The sequence below is a fragment of the Rattus norvegicus genome, chromosome X (assembly GCF_021556685.1).
Source record: "Rattus norvegicus strain SHRSP/BbbUtx chromosome X, alternate assembly SHRSP_T2T, whole genome shotgun sequence".
Classification (NCBI taxonomy): domain Eukaryota; kingdom Metazoa; phylum Chordata; class Mammalia; order Rodentia; family Muridae; genus Rattus; species Rattus norvegicus.
This window is the reverse complement of record NC_141554.1, coordinates 320,001-338,567: the sequence shown is the minus strand read 5'-3', so window position 1 is coordinate 338,567 and position 18,567 is coordinate 320,001.

Here is an 18,567-nt window from a genome sequence, read left to right as displayed (position 1 = left end):
TCTGGAATAAGAAAAACTCAGAATAGCTAAAACTGTCCTCAACAATAAAAGGACTTCCTTGGGAATCACTATCCCTGAACTTAAGCAGTATTACAGAGCAACAGTGATAAAAACTGTGTGGCATTGAGACAGAGGCAGGCAAATAAAACAGTGAAACTGAACTAAAGACCAGAAATGAACGCACACACCTATGGTCACTTAATTTTTGAGAAAAAGACAAAACCATCCAATGGAAAAAAAGATAGCATTTTCAGCATATGGTGCTGGTTCAACTGGAGGTCATTATGTAGAAGAAGGCAAATTGATCCATTCTTACTGCCTTGTAGAAACCTTTAGTCCAACTGGATCAAGTACCACCACATTAAACCAGATACACTCAAACTAATAGAAGAAAAGTGGGGAAGCATCATGAACATCTGGTTTCCCACTAGCACTCACTTCTGTATTTAACATGCTCTAACTGTGTCTCTCTGGAACGATCTTTCTCCAGTTCTTGGCAGCATGCGCCTCTTAGCTTCACCAATCTTATGTAGTTTTCGTGTCTCCTACACCTATGAGGTTAGGTGGAATTTTAACATGGATTATACACAACTAGGTCAAGAATGTAGAATCTACAATTGACAATGCCAAAAAGATTGCATTCTGTACTTATGAAACTATTGAAGATAAGCTTTCCCTGGACCTCAAGACATTCCTCTCCCTGCCCATCCTCCTGAATATTACGTATGGCCTGAATAAAGAATCATGGCAAAACACTCTCAACCCTCAAGTCTGAACCTTGGAAATAAGGAATGTAGATATCAGAGAACTGATTATCTTTTGGGACTACAGAACCACATTCTAGAGTAGATGTTGTCCTTTCCTTTACTGATGTCTCTTAATTTTTGGATAAAATAAGGATTTGGGAGTTTATCATTTGAGGTAGGCACACAATATTTACACTGTTATATTCACTCTAATGTTGGGCCCTCTTTGTTGCCAAAATCATTGCAAAAAAAATGGAATCGTAAAACAGAATTTTTGAGTACACATTCTGGAATATTTATAAAGTCCCCTATCAAGGAATGTACAGTAAGAAATTGAAGCACAATATTCATTCAATTAAATGTCTGTAGGGAGAATACTGGCCTTTGGGAAACAGAAAACCTACAAAATTTTTCTGTATGTCACATAAATGATCATGGGAAAAATTATTATCTAGAAGAATCTCCCCCACTCCATCTTCCTAAATCTTTTATACCCATGCCAAGCCCCTGGCTACCTTTCTCCATTCAAAGCATGTAACCACTAATGAAGCAAAGAGATTTCTACAGCTTTAGAGAGACGGACAACATAAAGGTTTCCACAGAGTCACAAGAGAGATACCTGGAGAGGGCACGCCAAGTCTGATCAATGTAAGGAAATCTGTTTAGCAGGTAGGACATGGCAGTTCACAGTGACATCATCATTAGGCTCTCCCTCAAGTATATCTTGTAACCTGGACTCCCCTAACTTCTTCTGCGATGTCACAAGTGTTGTTGTGGCTGCAACAGCCTCTCAGATACTCCTGCAGTACCTCTAGGGTTTACTAATTGACCTCTAATTCAGAGTAAACACCCATATGGGAGGGAGAACAAAGAGGATAATGACAACAGTGAAGGGGAGAAGGAAGCTGGCCTTCTGTCTTTGTATAAAAAAAGGAAGAAGTATGTTATACTTGGGATAGCTCAGAGAGTCCTTAGTAGGAATTGAGTGGGATATTTAAAGAGTTTGCCTTGATGTGAGCCTTACACATATGGGAATCAGGAGCTGGGAGCTCAAAAGCATCTGGACTTCCCTGTCCTTATGGTTCCTGGGAGTCAGAGTGTTTATATCCTTTTTTTTTTGTATTCCAAAACCAAGTGATGGGCAGAGCATAGTTGATTTCCTGATAGCTCATAACCTTTATTCTTTATGTCAAGAAGAATAAGGTCCTAACAAAGAAGGGAAAGACAAGTATTGTGTACTCCACTCAGAGTACACTCTTCCATGCTTTGGATCCCTATAGTGCAGTTTGTGTCTGACACTGATATCTGGGAGAGAGAAGTGTTTCTACTTGAGTCTTCATCATCTCTGTCTTTCCACTAGTATTACTCTGCTCTCATTCCCTGACAATGAGCTTTACATTTCTGAGTCAATAGCTGTGAATACCTGGCACTGTTATTTTCTTTAATTTCTTTAATTTTTTTAGTTTTAGCAAATTTTATTCCTTTTTATTTGGGTATTTCTATATTTACATTTCAAATGTTATTTCCTTTCCCTATTACTTGCCCATATGATCCCTAACCGGCCCCACTCCTCTTTTTCTATAACTCCCCTTACTATCCGTTTTCAGTTCACATATTTGCCTCTAGAATTCACTTCTGTATTTGATATACTCTAGCTGTGTCTCACAGGGAAGATCTATATACAGTCCCTGGCAGCATGCACTTCTTAGCTCTATCAATCTTTTCTAGTTTTGGTGACTGATGTGTATATATTTTTCCACATGTATGGCATGCTCTGAATGGGATTCCCTCAGTCTCTGCTCTAAATTTATATATATTATTGTTCCACCTTTTAAAAAGGAGTAGAGCATGCACATTTTGTATGTCCTCTCTTGAGCTTCCAGTTGTCTGAGGACCGCATCTTGGGTAATTTGAGCTTTTGTGCCAATATTCACTTTCGGTGATTTCATAACATGTGTGATTTCATACCATTCTGTGATTGGGTAACCTCAATCAGTATGATATTTTCTAGATCATTCCATTTGTCTATGACTTTCTTGAGATAATTGGTTTTGATAGCCGAGTAGTACACCATTGTGTAAATGTACCACATTTTCCATAACAATTACTCTGATGAATGCCATTAGGGTTTCTTCTAGCTTCTGGGTATTACAAATAAGGCAGCTATGAACATAATTGAGGATGTGTCTTTTTGTATGTTGGAGCATCTTTTGGTTATATGCCAAAAGATGTATATCTGTTCCTCAAGCACTGCAATTTCCAATTTTTTGAGGAATCTCCAGACTGATTTCAGGAGTGGTTGAACCAGTTCTTTGTGCCACCAAAAAAAGGAGCATTCCTCTCTCTTGAGATCCTTATCAACTTCTGCTGTCTCCTGAATTTTTATTTCAGCAATACTTACATGTATGTGGTGGAATCTCAGGGTTGTTTTCATTTACATTTCCTTAATGACTAAATATGACGAACATTTCTTTAGATCCTTCTCAGATATTTGATATTCCTCAGTTGAGAAATCTTTGCTTAGTCCTGTAGCACAATTTTAATAGGATTATTTTCTCTCTGAATCATTATTTCTTTAGTTCTTTGTTTTTATTAGGTAATAGCCCTCTGTCAGATGTAGGATTGGTGTAGAACTTTTCCCAATCTTTTCCCTGCTGTTTTGTCCTAAAGACAGTCTCCTTGGCAGGCAGTTTTATACTACATTGAAGAAATATCAATTAGAGAAATAGAAGAGGGACTGGCTCCTTCCTGTCTTCTGTACGTGTCCTGAACAGTAATTGAGGGAACTAAACAACCATGTTCTATTCCTATAAGGCATGTTTATCTACACTTGTAGGTCTAGAGAGACTTAGGAGTGATCCTGGGCACATCAACTGTATGCTGATGTAGTTTGTAGTTTTCATCCTGGCTTGTGTAACTACAGGCTAAGATGTTCTAAAGCCAAATTACAACCTCTGCAGATGTGCATATGCCTGAGGAGGCTGTCTCCTTGGTTTTCTGAAGCATAGTTAAGGGAAGCAGAGGAAAACAGAACTCCCTTCTCTTCTGATCTCTGGGAATGCTGACATTCTGGCTTCAGTTCTTTATATGTTCTTGAATATCCTTTGGTGTTCTAGCATTGGACTGCAAATAAATACTATGCAGGAGATGTGTGGGAAACACCTGAACTCTTCCATTAGAGATCAGAGAGATGAGCTGTATTTGCACTCATTTGACTGTGTATATTTCTGGTCTTTGTTTGACCATGCAGTTCTGATGCCTCATATTTCATTGCTAATGTATTCAAGTTGTAGGGAAAGCACACCTCACAATTTTTTCCCATCCTCCATCCTATGGTCTTAGATTTTAGTGGAACCCTTCACATTTTATATTCTAGATCCACTGTCCTAACTTTTTAAACATGCACATCTCTATTATTCCTGCACACTGTGTGTGTGTGTGTGTGTCATTGTGTACCTGTGTATCTTTTGTGTGTATGTGTTTGTGTTTGTGTCCTTAAATGGTTAGTTTGTATGCAATTTACAGAAACCTTGTCACTGAAAGTAGTCTATGTAAGAAATCTATAAAGTGTGGATGGGGCATAATCCAAATGTTCTGCCATAAAGTGGCCTTCTAGAAAGAGTAGCATAATCTTCAGTAAAAGAATATGCTTGACAAAGAAGTGCAGACTGACAGGAACTTGATGTAGATCTCTCCTGAGAGACACAGGCGAAATACAGCAAATACACAGGCAAATGCCAGCAGCAAACCACTAAACTGAGAACGAGAATCCCGTTGAATGAATGAGAGACAGGCTTGGAAAGGCTTGAAGGGGCTTGAGACCCCATATGAACAACAATGCCAAGGAACCAGAGCTTCCAGGGACTAAGCCACTACCCAAAGACTATACGTGGACTGATCCTGGGCTCCCACCTCATAGGGAGCAATGAATAACCTTGTATGAGCACCAGTGGAAGGGGAAGCCCTGGGTCCTACTAACACTGAAACCCCAGTGAACGTGATTGTTGGGGGGAGTGTGGTAATGGGGGGAGGATAGGGATGGGAACACCCATATACAAAGGGGTTTAGGGGTAAGAAAGCAGGGTTAGGGGAATGTTGGCCAGTAAACCGGGAAAGGGAATAACAATTGAAATGTAAATAAGAAATACTCAAGATAATAAAGAAAAAAAAATCTGCTTTTAAACAAAATTTGGAGGAAATACCCCGACATGTCTACATTATAACTGTGTACTGTGTCATTGTTTTCTTGTTTTCTGCGGTCACACTTGTGGCCTTTGAAGCCGAGCTGCATCCCGTGGATCTGTAAATAAGCTAAGACAGACTTTCAACTCGGTCACATGAAGCATGTGAAAGGCGTGACAAGACAGTTGCAGTCATTGTGACACTGCCATCCCAATGGATACATGTAACTGTTGAAAAATCACAGAGTGGGATGCTCAAGTCTGAACTTTAACACCCAGCTAGGAAAAGAATAACCTATCAGTTCACTTGCTGAGTACCATCCACAAGCAAAGGGTAGGCTCAGATGAAGTACTGTTGAAGAAATTTGCTCTTCCTTGTGAGCAGCATCTGAGGGTATGTGGAAGACCATTCAGCATCCTGTGACACGGGAGACCAGAGTAATGAGAAGCAGACAGAGGGGACAATTCTGTGTTGTTTTTTTTTTTTTTTCTGGACCACCATAACTACATTTTCCAGTCTATGGATTTGCTCATTGAAATCGTGTGTCTCACATTGGCAAAGGCCAAGCTGTATGAAGCCTCAATATCAAAACTGGATCCAAGGTCCTTTCTTAGTTACTGGGATTTACAGGCAGTCTACCATACCTTGTCTTCTAGATTCACAAATTCTTCTCTGGCTTCATGTACTTAAGGCATATTCTTTCATTCTCTCTATGTGTCTCTCTCTCTGCCTCTCTGTCATATTTTTTTCCTCTATCCTACAACAGTCTTTACTAATGTTAATGTATTTCTTTCCAGTTTATACCCTTCCTTATCTCATAAACCCCAGGGTAATCTGAACTTGGAGTCCTCTGGAGAACCACAATTAGAAATAGAGTTGACATCCAAATCTACTAGACAAGAACAACTGTGAAGATGCAGAATATTCAACAACCCCCAACAAGCATAGAGTCCAATACGCATGTATAAAAAGAAAATTTTTAGATATTCAAGAAATGCATGTCAGGCTGACCATAGGTTGGCTTCTCTTTGCTGAGACTGCCAGCATCATGACAAAGGTTACATGGGGCTTTAATAAACATGTATAGTTTAATAATACCTAGACTCTACCCTACTTTACCATTCCCTGTCTGTATGTTTCTAATAGATGCTTTCCAGAAATGTAGTAGTGACACCCTTTCAAGAGTATAGACGTTGTCACATGTGGCACCCAACAGAAGAATTTGACTTTTATTCTATGGGTGAAGCTCCTTATGATTGATCTACAACATACTTGTCACCACGACTGATGCTTTGTTTTGGTGTGTGTGTGTGTGTGTGAGTGTGTGTGTGTGTCTGTGTCTGTGTCTGTCTGTCTGTCTGTCTTTGTCTCTGTCTGTCTCTTTCCTCCGCAGGATACCTCTCCATAGTACAGCATGACTTCTTAATTGCATTCCAAGGTTGACTCATCATGCTTCCTCTGTTTTTGAGGTCTCAAGTTGCACCTATGTTAAGCAATGCACCTGTAGCCTGATCTGTGAACTGCTGTTCACATCATAAAGAACCCCATGACTAAACATGTTATTTTTGAGGCTCTGAACAATGATTTTGCCTGAATTTACATAATTATTCCAATTTTTTTTACTCCCTCAACTAAACTGTACTTCTCTGTGGATCTTTCCAAAGTCTTTGCTTACTTGTATTTATCTATGTACCAGCTCTACAAGGAAGGCATAATCCCAACTCTCCAGCATTAGTTAGGAGGAGCAATGGATGAGGAAATTGGATAAAATGATCATTTAGCTAAAGAAGATGTCCGCTTAGAGTGATTAACTGTTTAGAATCGTTGCATAAATGACAATCATACTGACCTAAGTTCTCAACTTCCTTTCTTCATTGTCATTTTCAGTGTGCATAGTAAGGTCGGGATGAACAATTTCTGAGCTTTGTTTGCAAGTTTAGGCTTCAGTATCTGTACATGAAGGTAGGAAAAAATTCAATTAATCAGTCATATCTCCATTTTTAGAAGGTAGAGTGATGGAAAGTCTTCCCTTGTGTCTCAGCAAAGGTACTGGAAAGGCCAACTTGGCTTGTTGATTTGGAGAATATCTGGTTAATGGATAGTTATGTACTGTTGAAGGGGACACTCCTCTGGTACACTATTGCATGCCTGGAATTCCATGGTATTCTTTGTGATGTCACTAGTGTTATGGAAACAGAAGCTGCCCTTGTGGTATTTAGTTAATGCTTATTGTTTTAGACACAGACATGTTTTCTAGGATTATCGAGTTATTTACAGGAAAAACAGAGTGCATGGAGAGATGAGAGAGAGACAAAAATGATATTAGGACTTCTTTCTTGTTATAAAAGTGCAAAATAAATAATCTGGTGTAAAGCAGAGAGAGTAAGCCCTGAGCCAGTACTGGGGAACTTCCTGCAGAAGCTGTGCTTGGGTCAGACCTTCTAGGAGCAGGACTTATGGTCTGAAACATCTGGACTTTTAAAGAAGGGACCAAGCGTCAAGAATATCTGATGAATATTTGGCAGACAGCCAGAAATTGACAAGCATGCAGTTAGTTTGCTATGAGTTCCTTAATTTCACTCTGAATGAGAAAGATATCCAATAGGAGCCACACAGATAAATCTTCTACTCTCAGGGTAGAGTATAGGACTTCATCTACAGACGATTATTGTACATTCATTGACATGTTGTGACAAGGAGAGAGAGAGAGGGATACTCCCCTGGAAATGTATCAAGATTTCAGACTCATTTTTCTTGAACATACATGATTAGGGCTTGGTTGTCCTAAGAACTATGGACTACAGAACTTACCTGCATATGTCTAGGAATCATGGTTGGAGGCAGGAGAGTAGCTAATAGGTCCAACTTGAAAAGAGCTTTCTTACTCTCTCAGTGCTTCAAAGTGTCTGTAGATTTCCCCTTTCCTCATGCTTTGTTGGGGGACTCAGAATGGTCTCTCCTGTGACCGGGGCCATTAATATGCATGTTCCCTTGTGTTTATCTACAGGGTCTGCTGGGAAGGCATCATGCCAACCTTCCACCATCAATGAGCAAGTTCAGCAGATTAAGAAGTAGGAGAAACTGACTATTGAGCTCAAGAAGAAAACCTGTGAGTTGGGTAAACTTCCAGGAATACTGACCCATGGCATCAGCAGAATTTGAACAAAAGATAGTTATTACACCCAGTCATTCCTTGATCGTCTTGACCCCTCTGTGTTAAACCCAATATTCTCACATCAGAAGAAACTGCAACTCCAACGTCCTCATGCACAAACACACTTTTCTGATGTGCCTCTCAAAAGTAGAAATTGAAGGTAGGATAGGAGTGTAATGGAAGCTATTTCATTTCTCAGAAAAGCAGAAGCTGTGTTGGAATAACAGACGAGATATGGCAAGCAGTGTGTGAGCTCTCATCCTGGATTTTAATAGAGAGAGATGCATTTTCTGTCCTCAGAGGAACACAGAAAGGTGGTCAGCTACAGAAGCACAGTAACTTAAACTTAGATAAGTAAACTTTTGTTTTTTATTTATTTTAAAGATTTATTTTATTTGATTTTTATGAGTATACTGTACCTGTCAGACTCACCAGAAGAGGGCATCAGATGACATTATAGATGGTTGGATGCCACGATTAGTACACTTGGAATTGAACTCATGACCTTTGGAAAGACAGGCAGTGTTCTTAAATGCTGAATAATCTTCCTCGTCTAAACTACTACTACTACTACTACTACTACTACTACTACTACTACTACTACTTATTATTATTATTATTATTATTATTATTATTATTACTATTATTGTTAAGCAACCCTAGATAGATCAAAACTTACCCTCCTCCAATGCTCTTCCCCCTTCCCTGTCTCAAGAAGATCTTAGAATAAAGAAAGTCACTATAGTATCTGCCCCTCGACCTCAGCATTAAATAATGAAAAATTTTACTTTTTCTTAGCTATGGAGATTTTCTTGTTGACTGGGCTCATAGCTTTAGACCTGAAGTCAGGGATAATATGGACAATGGAGATCCATTTGAAAGAAGCTGCTTAACTTGGAGGAACAGGGAAACAGTGAGCAAGAGTAAGATGTTTGTCCACCAGGTGATCCCTTGCTGAGAACAAAGTCTCCTCTTCACAGCCTGAAAACTGGGCAGGCTGGGTAAGTAGGCATAGCTAACAAGCCAATCCAATTGTGTAAATATTTGTACATATACAGGGTATAAAGGGAGAGCATTTCATTGACTAAGTTGAATACAAATCCTGTCCACTATGTTCTTATATCTTGCAAGGAAACTTTGGTGTATTTTGTCTATCCTGGGATCCAGAAAGATCGCTTCTCACTCTCATTGTGATTTCTTCCCTCATATGACCCTTAAGAGTACTGAGGAAGTCAGAGAAAAACACAGACAACAATAATCTACATTGTAGAGATCAATTACTTCTCATAAGAAACACTTCCTCATAGCTGTGAATTCAGCAGAGGGGCAAGCTGCAACCAATGCTTGATATTGCATCTGATGTCTGGTATACAGGCTCATTGACTAACTATTCTATTGGAGAAAGGAAACATCAAAAGTTAGCATGAGAACAAAAAAAAAGACTTAAAATATAATCAGAACACTGATACATAGCAGTAAGTGTTCCCAGTGAGGGTCACAAATAACATGAAGGGTATTACTTGAGCAAGAGTTACTCTGCTGGAGTCCTCATATTTCATATTTACTTGAAAATCTGTCACAGCAAACTATATTGATATCATACAATAGTCCAGAGGGACCATACCCAAAAGTATATAATTCCTACTGAAATAAAGTGTTGATAATACTGCACATCACACATTTGTATGTGAGTCTAAAATTAATGTTCTACATAGATGAAAGCATTCTCTCAATCCTTATCTTAGTCACTTGATTTTTTTTTTTCGTTTGGAAAATGGCTGAGTATTCTTCAGTTCCACACCTGAACTGAACTGACTCTTCCTCAGACTGTACACATAGTGGACATCTGAGTAGCAATTGACATTTTTAGCCAGGTTGGTCTCCCCATGGATCTTTTTGGGCATGAATAAGCATGCATAGACATATTTTACTAAAGGATTCATGTAGTAGCCTAAATATTACAGGATCCCATTGCTGTAAATAATTTTATTTTACACAGCAGAAGGAAGGTGTATCAAAGGCTGTGTATCAAACGTTGTAGATATTACACCATCCATAGATGATAATATATCAAGAAGAATCCCTTAGGATTACACACATTGATCTAGAAACTCACAGACGATTCTAATCCGGGACAGGTAATCACTTGGCTTGGAAACTTACAATAATATAATGCTCCAGATCTATGTGGAGTGTTAATAGATAATGAGAAACCACCTAAAAAGCACATGCATAAGTACAAGATGCTATTCAAAAATTATCCAGAGGGAGTTTGGCAACCTACATTCAGCACAAAGGGATTGATTCGTCACTTCACAGATTCTGATCAGATCAATTTAGTATTGAGAAAACTATATGAGAACTCACTTGCGTATCCCATGACTGTACAACAAGGTAGTCACAGCAAACATGACATTCAGGAAGCATAGCCTGAACTTGCCAACAATGGACAGAGTGCATTTAGCTGACGAAGTCTGACCATGAAACTCAAATTTCCGAAATACCACTTAGGTTTGAATTTACAGAACAATAAATACTTAATGAGTTTTGGGACAAAATTCTAATCTAAAGACTACAAAATTATTTATCAATAAGCTCTTAATCCCTATGGAGAGATTAATGGTAGATATAATGAATTTAATCTGTAGCCCAGAGTTATAAATAATTGGTGCAATGTGAGGTGATTTGGTATGTTTAAGAAACATGCAAAAAAGGGAGGTCATTCTATCTTTGAACAGATTTGCTTGTCAAACATTTAGCATGAGTTACTGTGGAATGACCTAGACACATACATGCACATATCCTACAATTAATTGATTTGTTCTGTTCTGTGTGTGGTATGCCGGACTAATCCAAGGTAGGAAGTATATAATGCACAAGTATTTTAAACCCAATATCAATGAAAATAAATCAGAATTCCTGTTGTGAATGCCATCCTAGATGAGTTAATCCAGATCAAAAAGTAAAAAATGAGTTACATATTCACTTTAATCTGAATGTTAATTCTCTAAACTGTGTATCTGTATGATCATTTTGTGTAAGAGTCTAGTGAAACAGACTGTATATATTTTGAGAAGTGCAAGTGTACTTGTGTATTGCTGAAGGACACAGTCAGGAACAGGAATATCAAATGTGAAGAGACAGGGAAAAGAGCAACAATGAAGGGAATGTAGTACATACAGTTAAATTGAGAGACATTTGAGGCATTGAATGGAAAACTAATGGAGTAGAAAGACAATTTTTTTTAATTTTCTATCAAGTAACTAAATATTTGCTATAGTTACATGGGCAGAAGATAAAATATTGAATGGGTTTATCTATGTGAAATTTGAATAATAAGTAAGTCACAACAATTTTGGATTTCAACTTTCAGTAAACCTATGTTACAAATACTGACTGTATATTCATTAAGGAGAGAGATGTTAACATGTCTGCTGGAAACATACATATCTTATATTATAAACATTGGAAGTGCAAAATAATCTATGTATTTGTTTACATTTCAAAGTCATTTCCCAAACTCTTCTTTCTTTCTTGAATCCCCCAAGCCTTTCCGATGCTGTTTGTTTCTACGATGGTGCTCCTCCATCTACATGGCCACTTCACTTTAGCCATCTAACATCCCCCTTCTCTGGGATATGACATTTCCACAAGACCGATTGCCTTCCTTTCCAGAGATTAAAGATTGGACAGTTGTCTTCTCCATATGCTTTGCTATCTATATAGCAGTAACCATGTACTGGCCAAGTATACTCTCGTTGGTAAATTTCCTGAGACTCTGAAGGATAAACTTAATTGATACTCTTGTGTTTCATATTGGTTTCCAATCCCCTTAAGATCCTTTAGGCATTAGACTAACTCATCTTATGTGGCTGTCAGTTTTCTGTCAAATGTTTAGCTGTATCAGCATCGGTCTCAGTCAGATGATGGCAGAGCCCCTCAGAGGACAGACATATTAGGGTCTTATCTGCAAGCACATCTTTACATCAGGAATAGTGCGAGGATTTAAGGTCTGTGGATGAAATGATTCTTATGGTGAGGTAGTCTCTGAAGGGGCTTTCTTCATTCTCTGCTCTTTTCTTTTACTTTTTTTTTAGGCCTTGCATATTTATAGGTTAAAAATTTTGAGCTGCATGGGGAGCACCATCCCTCCACTTGGGTCATGTGTAGCTACAAGAGGCAGTCTCTAGTTGTTCTATCTCTTTGCTGCTTAGTATTTAAACTACTAACATCCCAGTAGGTGCATAGGAGCCTTTTGCTTTCCTGAAATCTGGGACTTTCCTGGGGATACCCAAGTTCACCACCCACCATTGATGATTATTGTTATTTATTCCACTTTTCCTCTGGATTTCTCTCTTGTCTCTTTTCATTGTTGCTATCCCCCTCCCCACTTTGTCTATCCTTCTCTACCTCTAGCTAGGTCCCTTCATCCCTCTGCCTTCTAAGTTTGTTGCAAGCATCCATAATTGGATTTCTTTCATGTTACCCTCCATGTGATAAAGGATTTGAATACTGGGTATTCCTAACTTTGTGGCTAACATCCAATTGTCCCTAAGTACATTCCATGATATGACCTTTTTGTACTCTGTTACTTCACTATTTTCCAGTTTCTTCCCTTTGTGTACAGTGTTCTTGGTGTCCTCATTTTTAATACCTGAGTTGTGTTCCTGTGTTTTATTATAGCACACGTTCTCTATTTATTCCTCAGTGGGGATGACATATTTCACGATTGGTTCCAGCATTTGACTAATATGAGTAAGACTGCTTTGAACATGTTCAAGCACATGTCCTTGTTATATGTGGATCAAGTGTGGGCATATGTGTTGAAGTGAGTGGTAAAGCTGGGTCTTCAGTAAAGCTATTTGCAATTTTCTCTGACCCTCCACCTTGATATCCAAAGTGGCTATAGAGCTACTAATCCCACCAGCAGTGGAGGAGTGATCCACTTTGTCTACATCCTAGACCACTCTGCTACTGCATCAGTTTTTTATCTTAGTCATTCTGATTGGTGTGATGTAGAATCTCTGGTTCATTTTGATTTCCTTTTTTCTCATAACTCTGGATGTTGAACATTTCTTGATATGTTTCTCAGATATTGAGTTACATCAGTTAAGGATTCTTGGCTTAGCTCTCTAACCCATTTTAAAAGTTTGGATATTTGGTTGTCTGGGACAGTAAGGAAGGGAGTGTCCATGTGGAGGAGACAATCACTAAAATGAGGGAGTGGGAGAGACTAGGGGTGATGAAGAGGAACCCAGGAAAGATAAAAACATTTGAAATACAAATGAGAAATACCCTATTTAATGAAAATGAAAAAAAAGAATAAACTTACACTTCTGAAATCTTACTGTTGAATAAATATAGCTTTTGAGATTTTAAACATTTATTACCTATGTAAATTAAAATTGTATGTGCAAATTGAATACAAGTACTATATTATTTAGTTATGGAGCCTGAGAATTAAACTTATATGTTGTATAACTGTCTTTTAGAATATTTTTTGGAACTTATTTTAATTATTTCTAAACCTTATCTGAGCCTGACACTTTTTTATTGACTATGTCCAATTGTTTTTAGAAAGATACATAAAAGATATTTAATCTTTTCATAAACACTGACACATATACTTCAGCACTGACTCAATATGAATTAGGGTGGATATTATAAGGTATTATTAACCTACTGTTTTCATATAAACAAATTCTGTACCTATTCTTTTATTGGATCTTTTTACTTGTTTTACTGTAGGAAATATCAAAATATGCATTTGCATCCCATTATCATTTACTTGAAAATATTAATTATATTGATTGTAATATGGCCCAGATGCAGTGGAAAATGGGTGAAATGTGAGGCTTGCTGAGAAACACAGGGTCTGCTCTTTGTTAAGCTTGTCATATATCAAAATAAGAGAGGTAGAGTGACTGATACTGATACGTAAAAATGAAGTAATTACAAATGGTGTATGTATTGTGAAAATGATAAGCAGTCTTCATATTTAAGATTTTTAATATTTAAATGGAAATTATTTTAGATTCCTTTATATGGATGTCCTTCTGAGGAGATTATTGGGTCTTAGTAACCAATACCCACAAGTATGACACCCTGATCTGCAAATTGTTTTAAATTAATAATAACTGGAGTAGCAAAATGCTTGAAGAAAATTCGTCCAGTATACTCCTGTCTGTTTAAAGATTGGATATGCAAAAGATGAAAAGAGTTATCTTTGGTTCCTTTATTGAATTTTCTTAAGTGAAATGAATGTTTTCAAAAAGAAATATTAAAGAATATAGCCATTTTTGTCACAGGTTATTGTTAGTGTTCTCACTCTGTGTAATTTCACTATAGAGTCATGCAATACTGTTAGTATATCTGTGATATTCATCACATGAAATCAGCATGTTTAAACTGATAACATCCATAATGTAACCTGTACCAAATTTCCACTTTATTTCCTTTTCTGCTCTATTACACGTCGATGTCATTTTTTTTTTAGCATTTACCATGGATTTATAAATAAACATGCTTATGTAGTCCACTCAGAATCACTTGTAAATATTATTCAACAAATAATATTCAATATGCAAGTTCAGGTCTTTCACACTTTTTGTTTAAAATTGCATGAAGCACTTCTCTGCATGAGGTCTTCTCCAAGCTCTGCTTTCTCTTCCAGAAGTGTTCTTCCTATGATTCTTGTCACATAGCCAGCTTTCTGTTTTAAATCTGAGTAGAACTAGAACTTTGTAACAACTTTGTTTTTCTTGTCTAAAGATTCAATGGAACAAACTGTTGGTGGAAAATTTATTGGGGGAAAATAGATCATTTTATTATCTCATTTAAAGAGCAATTATAAAATGGTTGATGTTGAAAATAGTACTGAAAACACGGAAGCGGTAGTGATCTCATTTGTGACAGAGAAATAATAATTACCTGTATGAGAGCAATGTTAGTAAAGATAATAAATGATGGATCATGATTAAATTTCATGATAGCACATGAGGATCTCTTAGAGACTTAAATATAGTGATAAGATTTGAGGTAGAATGCAGAGCAGGGTGGAAAGTAGCTGAAGATTTGCAAATAGAGACAAAGTATGATGTTATGCCTTTAAGTAACAAAGACGAGATGATGGGAGAATTTGACAGATTAATGTAAAGGAATCTAAGTATTTCATCTCTATTAATTACCTGAGTGGAAGTGTTAAATAGACATTTTATTTTAAAATTACGGCTGATAAATGTTCCTTTAGGTATAAAGATATGAACATAATTCACATTTAAAATAGTGCTTCATATAAGAAGATATTTCACATTTAATAATTATTTCATGATTGATGATTCTGAGTATGTGATATTATTCTACTTATCTGTGATCTTTCATGTATGTAAATATGTATGTATGTATGTATCTTTCTATCATTCTGATCTATCACATACAGCAGTCCATTTGTTATATTTTCTAACTCACATAGGTCCTTTAGTATCCTGAAATTACATCACATGATGGAAAAGTTAATTAGATATGTCTCATGCTAAAACCCATATACAGTCACATTACCAAACTAAATCTTTGTGTTTTATGAAATAGATGAGGAAATTTGATATTATAAAAATTAATTAGCTACCTTGAATCTCTTTTCTGAACTGTAACTTTACAATGAATCAAAATTTATGAAACAGCTTTTAAAAATCTTGAGTACTAATGTATAGCTGTGAAAAGTTTCATAAAGTTAGAAAGTAGAGTGCATTTTATGTTACATAAATATATATATAAACACATATACACATACAAACAAATATATATATATATATATATAAATGTGTCCACCTACACGTATATACATATATACATATAAACATATATACATATGCCCTTAAGTACACATACACAATTATATATATATATATATATATATATATATATATATATATATATATATATGTGTGTGTGTGTGTGTGTGTGTCCCTATGTACACATACACATATACAAATGTATACACATATACATATATACATACATACATTCTTTACTAACCAAAAACTTTGCTTTTGAAAGAAATTGCCTAGGCATAATGTATATGGTTTAGTCAAATAAGAGAAAAATGATGTTATTGTCAAATGACTCTGTTTGAGTATTCATTTCTTCTTTTTTAACATGATGATGGTTCTACAAATCTGACTTTTGGTAATTGGAGATTATATGTACTACTCTAACTCATTCATACTCTTACTCCAAAAATAAGTGATTACTTATTATGTTTCCAGTACATGTCTAGAAAATAGGTTTATAAAAAAATGAAGTTTCTGCTTTCCTTCAAGGGCTTCACCATCTAGGGAGGATATAGTCAAATATCATTATTTATTAATCCTATAATCTACTCTAAGTATTTCCTTCAAATTATATCATTTTGCTCCTCTAAAACTCGATTTAGGTATAAGTACACTTCATTTTTCAAATTCAAGAAAGAAAAGTGTGAAAAAGTCCCCTTGAGAATCAGGAGTACTGGAGTTAAAATTCAGGTTCACATAATATATTGCTTAAAATCATTTTTAAAAATGTATTATATGGGGTTGGGGATTTAGCTCAGTAGTAGAGCACTTGCCTAGCAAGCGGAAGGCCCTTGGTTCGGTCCCCAGCTCCGACAAAAAGAAAATAGAAAAAAAATGTATTATACTTGCTGTCTTGAGTCACCAAGTTCAATAATTTTCTTAATAAAACATAAAACAAAATAAAATCCAAGGGAAATATATTATTAAGATACAATTCCAAATTGTTTTTCCACTCACTTATTACCTTTCATATCTTGACATTTAACATAGAACTAGAAAAAAAAAATAAAAACTCTACCACCGATTCCCAGCAACCATGGGACAGTTGTTTGTAACGGATGGAATTTTATAGATGACAATTGAAATAAAACTGTGGGTTTGTGACCCTGCTGGTAGATGCATGAAAAAACATGTATATTTAGGTTGAGTTTCTACAATATAAACCAGATTAATCCCTACAACTAGATGGCATGTGCATTTGGCCAAACAGGATAGGAAAATTTGCAAATGAGCTCCATATCTTAAACACATTATTTTATAAACTTGCTTGAAATCATGCTTTTGATAATTATCATCTTGACCAAAATCACCGACAGGCTAGCCCATTCAAAAACAAATTGTTATCACCTTTTGCCAATTAATTCTATTTTTTATACAAGAGTAAGAATATGTAACTGCTATTGAGATGGTTGTTAAGGGTTTCCAGTACCATTACAGCTCATAGGTTGTAAGTGTTTTTAAATTTTTATATTGGAAACATGGTCAAAGCAGGTACACTGTTTTGAATTTTCTCAACTGATCACATATTGGATTACCCGTTTCAAAATTAGCAGCAATAACTGTAAAGGATTTGGATAGTGTCAATCCCTCTGAAGAGAAAATAATGTACAGGATTACTCAGCTACAGTAATGTATTTGTAGCAGCAGCAAACGTTTCAAACATATGCTATTTTTTCCAAGGGAAAGTTGGCTACACAGACTATGGCAAACAAATGAAGCAGCAGCAACAATGTTTGTGGATCTTGAGTCTCTGCTGATTTCAATTCCCTGAGAGAATCACAGCATAGACCTTCTCTCTGTCCAGGCTACGTACAGAAGCCTGGCTGTCCTACTAGGTTCTGCCACTGCTGCTGTTTCCTGTCTGTTATGACAACTCTGCAAAATTGAACTACTAGTGTATTCATGAAATGTTTGCTAATGGAACAAGCTGCCTCTGCTAAACCGTGTAATGTAATTCTGCTATCCAGACAACACAGATGAGAGTTGCTCCAATGAACCTTTTTAAACAGGGCCACCACCACTAAACCCAATGCTTCCATCCTTCTTTTTTTTACCTTGGGTGGGAGGAGGGCTACAAAGGATGTTAAAGCTTTTAAGAGGCATCAGCAAATATTGATATTTGGAAAAAACAAAGTTTTAGTTTGAAGAGATATCAGCTGTGGGCTCTCCTTGGGGTGTAATATCACTCAAGCATTTGGTGTATCCTGCATGGAAGGACCCTGAGGATGCCAAGTTAACCGCAAAAAGACAGGTATTTTCTGGTCCTGCATATATCAGTGAATATAAAGTTTTTTTCAACACTGGTAAGAAGCAGGAGGTTTGGAGCCTGGGGGGAGAGAGAATGAAGATGTTTACTATGCATGGCATCTCAGCTCCATAAATTAAAAGAGATCTGGATAAGAGAGGGAGTGAGAGACACACACCAGAGATGCTGAGCAATATAAAAAATGGTATATTAAAAGCATTTTATTTTATTTCTTGTAGGACAGTTAAAAAAGAACCCAAAAGCTATTCTTTTTAATCTTATTTAGCATTAGATAAATATCACCTTTATAAGACAAGATAGACTTTTTTCTAAAGTACTTTGGTAACTTGAGACATTAAAAAATGAATTTTGCTTTCTTTTTCCAGAAGCCAATAGCAATGTACATGAAGA